We start from the raw sequence: 9711 nt of genomic DNA, 5'->3' as shown, positions 1-9711 counted from the left end.
GAAAAGGGGAACTATACATGTATAGGCTGGCATTTCATACTGTGTTACATTAACTGTTGACTGGTATAGATTAAAAGCTTCAGTGACTGCACACTGTTTACTCAAACAACGAGGTCTGGGCATAGGGCAAAGCTTTCAGCCACACTCATTTGCAAAGGCAGAGCTCTGCTTTCCAGACATGTCATAAAAAATCTAAGGAGGCATTAAAATAGTAAATACATTTTTAAAAATATATAAGGTGGTCCAGTGCCACCATTCACTGGGCAACAAAGGAATAAATCCAAACTGAAGTCCAATGAACATGAGTTTCATAAAATTTTGATATCCATTATCTGCTTCTTCTCAGACTAGGGCATTTCAGCCTTAAGTCCAAGGGAATATGTCAGTTCCTTAAATCTGCTTCAGGTGGATTTGAGGAAAAGTCCTGTTCAGGTAATGGGGTTTTCCACATGGAGTCCTTCTGGTGTGACATATGAAGGTTGTCGTGGACCTTGAAAGGACAGAGTAGAGTGAGTCTGTAAATTTTTGTAGGAGGACAGTCTCATCTTTCTTCCACAGAGACGCTGTCATTTTGAATCGCCAGCCTTGTGGTTAGCAGCCTTTAACATTGCAACTTGAGACATGAAGTTTCCTTCCGTTTTTTCAGTTTCAAAATATTAATAGGTTCTTACAAATCTGGCTAAACCAGAGCATGTACACTGGTACAGAAAGGAACTGGAAACACAGGGAATCGAGGACCGATGATCCCTTCAGGACCAGTGGTGAGAGTGGCGATACCTGGAGGGTGGAAGGAGGGTGGGGTAGAGAGGGGGAACCAATTACAAGGATCTACATATAACCTCCTCCCTGGGGGACAGACAACAGAAATGTGGGTTAAGGGTGATGCCGGACAATGTTAGCTATGACAAAATAATCATTTATAAATTATCAAGGGTTCATGAGGGAGGGGGGCGTATGGAGGGAGTGGGGAAATGAGCTGATGCCAGGGACTTATGTGGAGAGCAAATGTATTGAGAATGATGAAGGTAACGAATGTACAAATGTGCTTTATCGAGTTGATGTATGTATGGATTGTGATAAGTGTTGTATGAGCCCCCAATAAAATGATTTATATATGTGTGTGTGTGTGTTTTCTTCCCCTTTGCTATCTAACTCCATGTCTATGCACACTTTGATATAATATTTTGGGTTCTTGAGCCACATTTTAAATCTATTCAGCCCTTTTACATCATCATATTCTTCCTTATAGTTTAGCTACTCTGAGTCAAAAAGAAGTTTCAGAGTCTCTCCTGACAATGATTTGGTCTTTCCCCCTGTCTTTTTAGTTACCTTTTCTTTCTTCATGTATGATATCCAGGATGTAACTCCACAACTCATCTGGTCTTCATTCATGTGTTTTCAATGATTCAAACCTAGTCTTGAGATATTGGCATTCCTCAAGATTACACATGGACTCTTATGGACTTGTTTACATTTTCTTTGGCTTTTTAAAAATTTGTCTTTGTATTAGTCCGGGTTGACTAGAGAAACAAATTCATAAATACACATATGTGTATAAGAAAGAATTTTATATACAACAGCAGTTGAATATTGAGAAAACATCCCAGCCCAATCCAGATCAAGTCCATAAGTCCGTTATGAATCATATGCCTGATACCAATCTAGAAAGTCCTCTTTAGACTCATGAAACACATACAATGACACTGAATCCAGGACAATCACAGTCCAGTAGGTAAAAAGTCTTTGGATCCAGTGGCATTGTAAACATCTCATCGCTGGCAGGGGTCTTCACGTGGCTTCTCCAGTTCCCAGGGAATGGGGTCTATCAACATACAGCCATGTGTCCTGTAAGTAGAGCATCTCTTAGGGAGTGAGCATTGTCTGTAGAGTCTGCCTCCCACCTCCAAGGAGGAAATCCAGGAAAAGGCCACACCCACACAGAGTCTTCATTGGCTATGATCTAATTGACAGACCAGACTCCACCCCTTCGCTCTTAATCCTATCAAGTCCCAATTGACACCAAATATGTAACTACCACAGACCACCCCTTGTCAATTTGACACTTTCACATAACTCTATAGCCATATATAATTTTCAAACAATAATAAAAACATATCTGTACCTAACAGAATAAAACTAAAATGCATATAATTTAACATGTCACCCTCATTTAAACATAACATTCTATAATTGAACTAAACAAAAATATCTTATGCCTAACAATTTCAGTTAAGTAACACTTATACCTTAATCCTATAATCCTATGGCTATATTCCCCCACCTATGAAAGTTTCTAAACCAACCACTTCATAACTTTATCCCCACAATTTTGGGTATTATATACTGCCCACTTACATCAACCTAGTGCTCTGAGAAGACAAGCATGTGCTTTGACATAAAGAATCTTCATTCCAGTTGGAACTTTGTAAAATCCACACCCATAAGCAAAGTCAAATCAGGGTGGGTCATCCATAAAGTCTACAGAAATAGACACTAGTTCACAGGCTGAAAAATCTTCTCTTCATCTGGTCATCTGCTTTACTTAGCCTCACGAGGGTCTCCATTGGCCACCTTGCCTTAGACCAGTTGTTCTCAACCTTTCTAATTCCGCAACTCTTTAATACAGTTCCTCAGGTTGTGGTGACCCCCAAGCATAGAATTATTTTCATTGCTACTTCATAACTGTAATTTTGTACTGTTATGAATCGTAATGTAAATATCTGATTTGCAGGATGTATTTCCATTGTTACAAATTGAACACAATTAAAGCCCAGTGATTAATCACAAAAACAATGTGTAATTATATATTGTGAAATATTTATTTGTGATTACAGATTAATGAAATTTTGTCTTGAAGCATGGTGTAGCATGGGTAACAGTCTTAATATAACAACAGTAAACTACATTGCTACATTTTGCGACAGTATGCGTAAAAGCCAACATGAGTGCCAAGGTTGAGATAGCTTCTTTCTCACCAGATCAGAAATTCTCGGGGCAGTCTTTGCAAGAGCACAATGAAGATCATCTTCCACAACAAGTCTACTTATGTATTTTGACTTGCTAACCAACAAACTGGAAAACTGTCTCCTAAAGATATGTTGTTGGAAATGGAAGAAGGCACAACACAGTCTCAGATAGAGCAGGATATGACTGCAAACACTTGATCCAGAATTTTTTAACTTTCATTGTAGAGAAATCAGTTCTCACTGCATTGCTGTTTATAAGTTCAATGAACTTCACTTGTACTGTCTCAGGAACATCTTCAACTTTGTGCATGGGCTTCTGGCAAGTGCAAATGGGGTGTCAGGTAGAATTGGATAGTATAATGAAATTTAGTCTGCAAGCATGTGCAAGTGTTCTCTCACAGAAATTATCATTGTAATCATTTTGTCTGGTTCAATGTCATGTTTCTCAAAGAAAGCAGATAATGTAGGCAACATGTAAATTTTGCTTTCATCATTTTCTTTTGGCCAAAGCTGGTTTCATTTGGAATGATCAGATATTTTCAGACAAATCAAGACATGTTTCATTTGATCCTTGAAGTCATAAATTTAACTCATTCAAGATGTCAACCAAGTAAGCTATTTTCTGCAGTTCACTTTTATCGCTGAATAGTTCTTCAAACTCTGGTCTTGCTTTCTGATTAAAAAACGTTTGAGTTCATCACAAAGCTCAAAAACATGTTTTAAAACTTTTCCTCTCAACAACCATCTCACGTCAGTGTGAAATAGCAGAGCATTATTTGGCACATTCAACTCATTGCACAGTTGCGAAAACACTCGACTGTTTAAAGTGCTCACCTTTACAAAAATGACAGAATTTATGACCCTTTCATTATGTTTTGTAGCTCTTCTTGCAGCATCTTCATTGATAATATTTGCCATGTGTTGTATAGTGAGTTCTGATGGATTTTGGTGACTCATTCAGTCATAATTCAGATCGACATCTTAGCATAGTTGGAGCACCATCTGTGCAAACACCACAAACCTTTTCCCAAGAGAGCTTATGCTCTTTCAGAAATGAACCAACTGTGTCAAATACATCACGTGCAGTAGTTGTCGTTTTGAGAAGTTGTAATAAAGAAACCCATCTTTAAAGTCATCATCATTAATATACCTCACGTAAACCAGTAACTGGACAGTTTGCAACATCTGTAGATTCATCAAGCTGGATGCTAAATATTGGAAGTGAAGTAGGTTTAATTTCCTGGATTACCTGATCAAGAATATCAGCAGACATGTCATATATACTTCTACAGACAGTGTCGTGAGATAAGGAAATTGCACTCAGTTTCATAACAAATTGGTCTCTGATCATATTTCAAACAATGTCTGTGGCAGCTGGCAACAGCAAATCCTCAGTAATGGTGCAAGGTTAAATAGCTCTGGCGATTCTGAGTACCACCAAACACGAATCTTCAACAGCTGCTACGTTTTGTTTATGATACTTGCCACCAGGGTCAAGTCTGGCTTTCTTGAGTTCATCAGCTTTGCTTCTAAAATAGTTGGTATCCTTGCCGGCAAAGCTCCGATGCTTGCTATCAAAATGGCGTTTTAGTTTGTTTGGCTTCATAGATTTGGCTGATAGAACTTCACAATAAATAACACTTTGCAGTTTCTCAATTCCTGCTGTAATTATTGAGGTAAACCACACTGTAAAAAATCCACACTATATTTTCTCTTCTTAATGTTCTTCCCTACACGATCCATTGTCATGGGATGGTTTGCAAATGAAAATAATATATAATGATAGCTTTAATAATATAAAAGATGATACATGGCATAGTTCATATTTTCCATTTACTCATTCTTCTTTGTTTCCAACTTTTGCTTTCCAGTCACCAATGAATGTCTTTGCATCTTGATCACATGTTTGATCAATTTCAGAGTGCAGACATTGTAAAAACTATTCAATTTAATCTTTGGTATTAGAAAGTCAAAGGGAAAACTTGGTTGAACAAAATTCCCATGTTCTCATGATGCAGGTCATTTCCAAATTTGGATGCTGCATTAGTTCTGGGAATATTTGGGCAATGAATAAGTAAAAGGGGAATTTTCTGAAGATAATCTGTATAATGTGAATTACTCCACAAAAAGCACACAAAGCACATCATCCTAAGAGGAAAATTTCCCCCATCTTTTCAAATCACACTTTTTGTCCTTCACTTATCTAACTACATTGTCCACTAGATGATGTCAATTTCTATATTGGTAATTTGTGGGTTTTTTTTAAATCATTTATTGGGGGCTCATACAACTCATCACAATCCATACATCCATCCATTGTGTCAAGCACATTTGTACATATATTGCCATCATCAATCTCAACACATTTGCTTTCTACTTGAGCCTTTGGTGTAACAGCTCCTCATTTTTCCCCTCCCTCCCCACTTTCCCCTCACTCAGGAACCCTTGATAATTTATAAATTATTATTATGATGTCATATCTTATATCATCCGATGTCTCCCTTCACCCACAGGGAGGAGGTTATATGTAGATCCTTGTAATCTGTTCACCCTTTCTCCCTCACCTTCCCTCCACTCTCCCCACTGGTCCTGAGGGGTTCATCTGTCCTGGAGTCCCTGTGTTTCCAGTGCCAGTGTACATCCTCCAATCCAGCCAGATTTGTAATGTAGAATTGGGATCATGGTAGTGGGGGGGAAGGAAGCATTCAAGAACTAGAGGAAAATTATATATTTCATCATTGCTACACAGCACACTAACTGGCTCATTTCAGCCCCACAGCCCTTCTACAAGGAATGTCCAATTTCCCACAGATGGGTCCTGGGGCCACACTCTGCACTCCTCCTCATTCACGATGCTATGATTTTTATTTATTTATTTATTTTGGTCTTTGATGCCTGAAACCTGATCCCTTCGATGCCTTGTGATCTCACAGGCTGATGTGCTTCTACCATGTGGGCTTTGTTGTTTCTTAGTTAGATGACCCTTGTTTATCTTCCAGCCTATAGGACCCCCGATTCTATATCTTTTGACAGCCAGGCACCGTCAGCTTTCTTCACATTTACTTATGCACCCGCTTTGTATTCAGCAATCATGTCGGGATAGGCTGGTGTGCTTCTTCCATGTGGGCTTTGTTGTTTCTTATCTAGATGTCCGCCTGTTTATCTTCAAGCCTTTATGAGCCCAGATACTATATCTTTTGATAGCCGGGCACCATCAGCTTTCTTTACCACTTTTGCTTATGCACCCGCTTTGCCCTCAGCGATCGAGTCAGGACAGGCTGGTGTGCTTCTTCCATGTGGGTTTTGTTGTTTCTCAACTAGATGTCTGCTTGTTTATCTTCAGACCTTTAAGACTTCAGATGCTATATCTTTTGGTAGCTGGGCACCATCAATTTTTTTCACCACATTTGCTTGTGCACCCATTGTCTTCAGCAATTGGGTCAGGAAGGTAAGCATCTCAGACTGCTGAACTGTTAGAACAAAGTGCTCTTGTGTTGAGGGAGTACTTGAGCAGGGGCCCACTGTCCATATGTTTCCTAAATTCTAAACCTATAAATATATGTACATAAATTTATTTCCCCCCTCATCGTATATAAATATATTTACATCTGTATATGCCTGTATTTAAATCTCTATGACTACCCTTTGCTTCCTAGTTCCTTCCTCTATTTCTTTGTACTTTCCTCTTGTCCCACTATCATGTTCAGCCTTCATTTGGGTTTCATTAATTCCTCTCAGTTGCATTGTCCTTGATCCAGCCCTGCCAGACCTCTTACACCCTCCTTGCCACTGATTTTAGATCACTTGTTGTTCCCTTGTCCCTGGGTTTGTTAACACCCATGTCCTTTCCCGCTGCCTCCCCTTCTCCCATGCCCCCCCAAAACTGTCATCCTGTTGTTCTCTCTTCCAGTTTGTTTATCCCACCTATCCCTTACAGGTAGACGTGCTATCTACCATCACAAGACTGAGTACAACGAAGCAACAATAGAAAGTAAAACAATTGCTACAACAACAACAACACAAAAATACCTTATAAATAGTTCATGGTCTGTTTGTTGTCCTTCATGAGTGCTTTGTAGTTGAGTCTGATGGTGTGCCATGCCCTGACACTGCATCTATCCCTGGGGACTTCATTGTTCTGTTCTCCCCGCTGCTCTGTTGCATACTCCCAGAAGTTGACTTCCAGCAGTGAGCTCAGGGCAGGCACAATTCCTGGCGTGTGTCTCTAGTTGTGTCCCCAGTGGTGCTATGGGTCAATGAGGAATGTTGTCCCATGATGAGGCTGGCCCTGTGGTCATCTCTGTGCATTGCTGTTCTGAGCAGAAGCATTGCCCTCAGAGCTTGGTGAGCCAGGATGTGTTTCACTCCTTTAGCTTCACTGCTGTCCTCTGAAGTGAATTCTTCTTGGGGGGAGGGTGGTGCTGTCCATTTGATGATAGGGTCGACCCCTCAGGCCTCTGCTTCATGCCAATGTGTTGCGTTCTTGTCTTGGAGCTTCGGGTTGAAGTCTGGTCCCTCTTTCCCAATCTCTTTGAAGCTCCGGGCATGAGCTACCTATCTGGTGGCCACCTTCTCTCCGTGTATTTCCATTTATTAATAATTTGTTTCCCTACATAAGATTTATTTTACTCTAATGCAGTATTTAGTATTTAGATTTTAGAATTAAAAGTATTTAGATACCTTTAATTCCAATCATTCTCATTGAGAATGCAATGGAAATGAAAAATACTGACAATAATGGCTCTACAGTAAGCATCTCCCAGAGCCCTCAGCCCCAAAAGGCATCTGCCTATTTATTATCTCCCAGTCGTTCTGTTTCATGAGCATGCTTTTAATGACCTTACCTGTGGAAAGACATCACTGTCAGCAGCTGCACAAGGCAATACATCTATTAAAGGGAGAAGTCAGTGTTTGACTCCCTGGACAGATTCTCTCTGTGACACGAGAGCTGCCTGATTATTAGGAGAATTTGCAGTCCCGGGTTCAGTGGTTGATCTCTCACATTCCAGGTGGAAGACCTGGACTCATTTCCCGGCCAATGAAACCACATGCTCAGCCACCATCATTTGTCAGTAGAGGCCTCTGTGTGACAGGTTACAGCAGAGCTTCCAGAACAAGATGAAGTATAAAGAAGGGCCTGGAAATCTATTCTTGAAAAATTATTCATCAAAAAACTATGAATCATAATGATCTCTTGAGCAAGGGGTCAACACAGTTTGAGTTCCAACTTGAAAGCACCTAACAACAACAACAGCATGTTATTTCTTTATTTTAACAATGTGTTATTGGTAGGACTCTTTTCTTTCACCCAACCCCCCCAAACATTAATAACTAAGAATCTCAACCTGAAGTTCTGCCAAATATGTGATTTTGCCAAATTAACCTGATGCTAAATGATGAGTTGGAGGTGGAAGACGTCAGTGCCAAATCCAAGGCCTCTGCTCATACCCTCTCTTAATGCAAAAGCACTTTGTTCTAACAAACTGGCATTCTGTGATGCTCACCCTCCCATCACAATCGCTGAAGACAAAATGGGTGCATAAGCAAATGTTGTGAATAAAGTGGATGGTGCTCGGCTAGCAAAAGATATAGTGTCTGGGGCCTTAAAGGCTTGAAGTAAAACAAGTGGCCATCTATCAGTGAAGTAACAAATCCACATGGAAGAACCAGCCTGTGCAATCATGAGGTATCATCAGGACTGGGTAACAGGCATCAGAAGACCCATAACAAACAAACAAACAAACAAACAAACAAGCAAACAAACCATATTGTTGAGGATGAGAGAGGTAAGAGGAGAGACCTAAAACCCATCTGTAGACCATCTGGGCAATCCCTCACAGAGGGATCACAGGAAAAGGATGAGTCAACAGGGCACAGTAAAGTACCAGTGAAACACACAATATCCCTCTGGTTTCTTGAGGCTTCTTCACCCCCACTATCATGACTTCAGTACTTCTTTTCACCGTGAGCAAGACCACATCATGTGCACAGGTACAGATAAGAGATAAGAGTCCACGACACATGGAATCCAGAAACCGGAATGGGACTAGCAATACCAGGAGGGTAGGGGGCAGGTGGGGAGAGAAGTTGAGAAAGAGGAAACTATCGCAGTGATTGACACAACCACACACACTACCCTTCAGGGGAACAGACAACAGCAACTGTGGGAGAAGGGAAACAGCAGTTGGTGGAAGATATGAAAATAATAATTTATAATTTATCAAGGGATCACGAGGGTATGTGAGCAAGAGAAACAAGAGGAGGTGATATCAAGTGCTCAATAGAAAGTTAATGTCTAAAAGATAATGTTGGCAACATATGTATGAATATGCTTGATATAACTGATTGTTATAAAAACTGTAAGAGCTCCCCAATGAAATGATCTTTTAATTAAAATATAAATCTATAAGTCATTTTTGACGTGCATTTAAAATAGTGTGTGTGTGTGTGTGTGTGTGTGAGATAATGTTTCCCTACATTACAATGAGTTTGCTTTTAAATATCATTCAGGGGTAGACCCAGGAGAAGAACACCCAATGTCTTTAATATTTAAGAATGGTTTAAGGACTCTACGTTCTGTGCACAATGTCATGTGCAAAAATTAAGCTGGTGCAATGTACTACAGAGAATTGAGAATGGTGTACAAAATGAACATTTCAAACACTTCATTTTGTGTTAAAAGATCCCTGTTGCCACGTGGTTAAGGGTGCTTGCCTGCTGACAAAAACCTTGGCAGTTTGAACCC

The sequence above is a fragment of the Tenrec ecaudatus genome, chromosome 5 (assembly GCF_050624435.1).
Source record: "Tenrec ecaudatus isolate mTenEca1 chromosome 5, mTenEca1.hap1, whole genome shotgun sequence".
Lineage (NCBI taxonomy): Eukaryota > Metazoa > Chordata > Mammalia > Afrosoricida > Tenrecidae > Tenrec > Tenrec ecaudatus.
The sequence above is the reverse complement of the archived record's forward strand: the minus strand, read 5'-3'. Positions refer to the sequence as shown.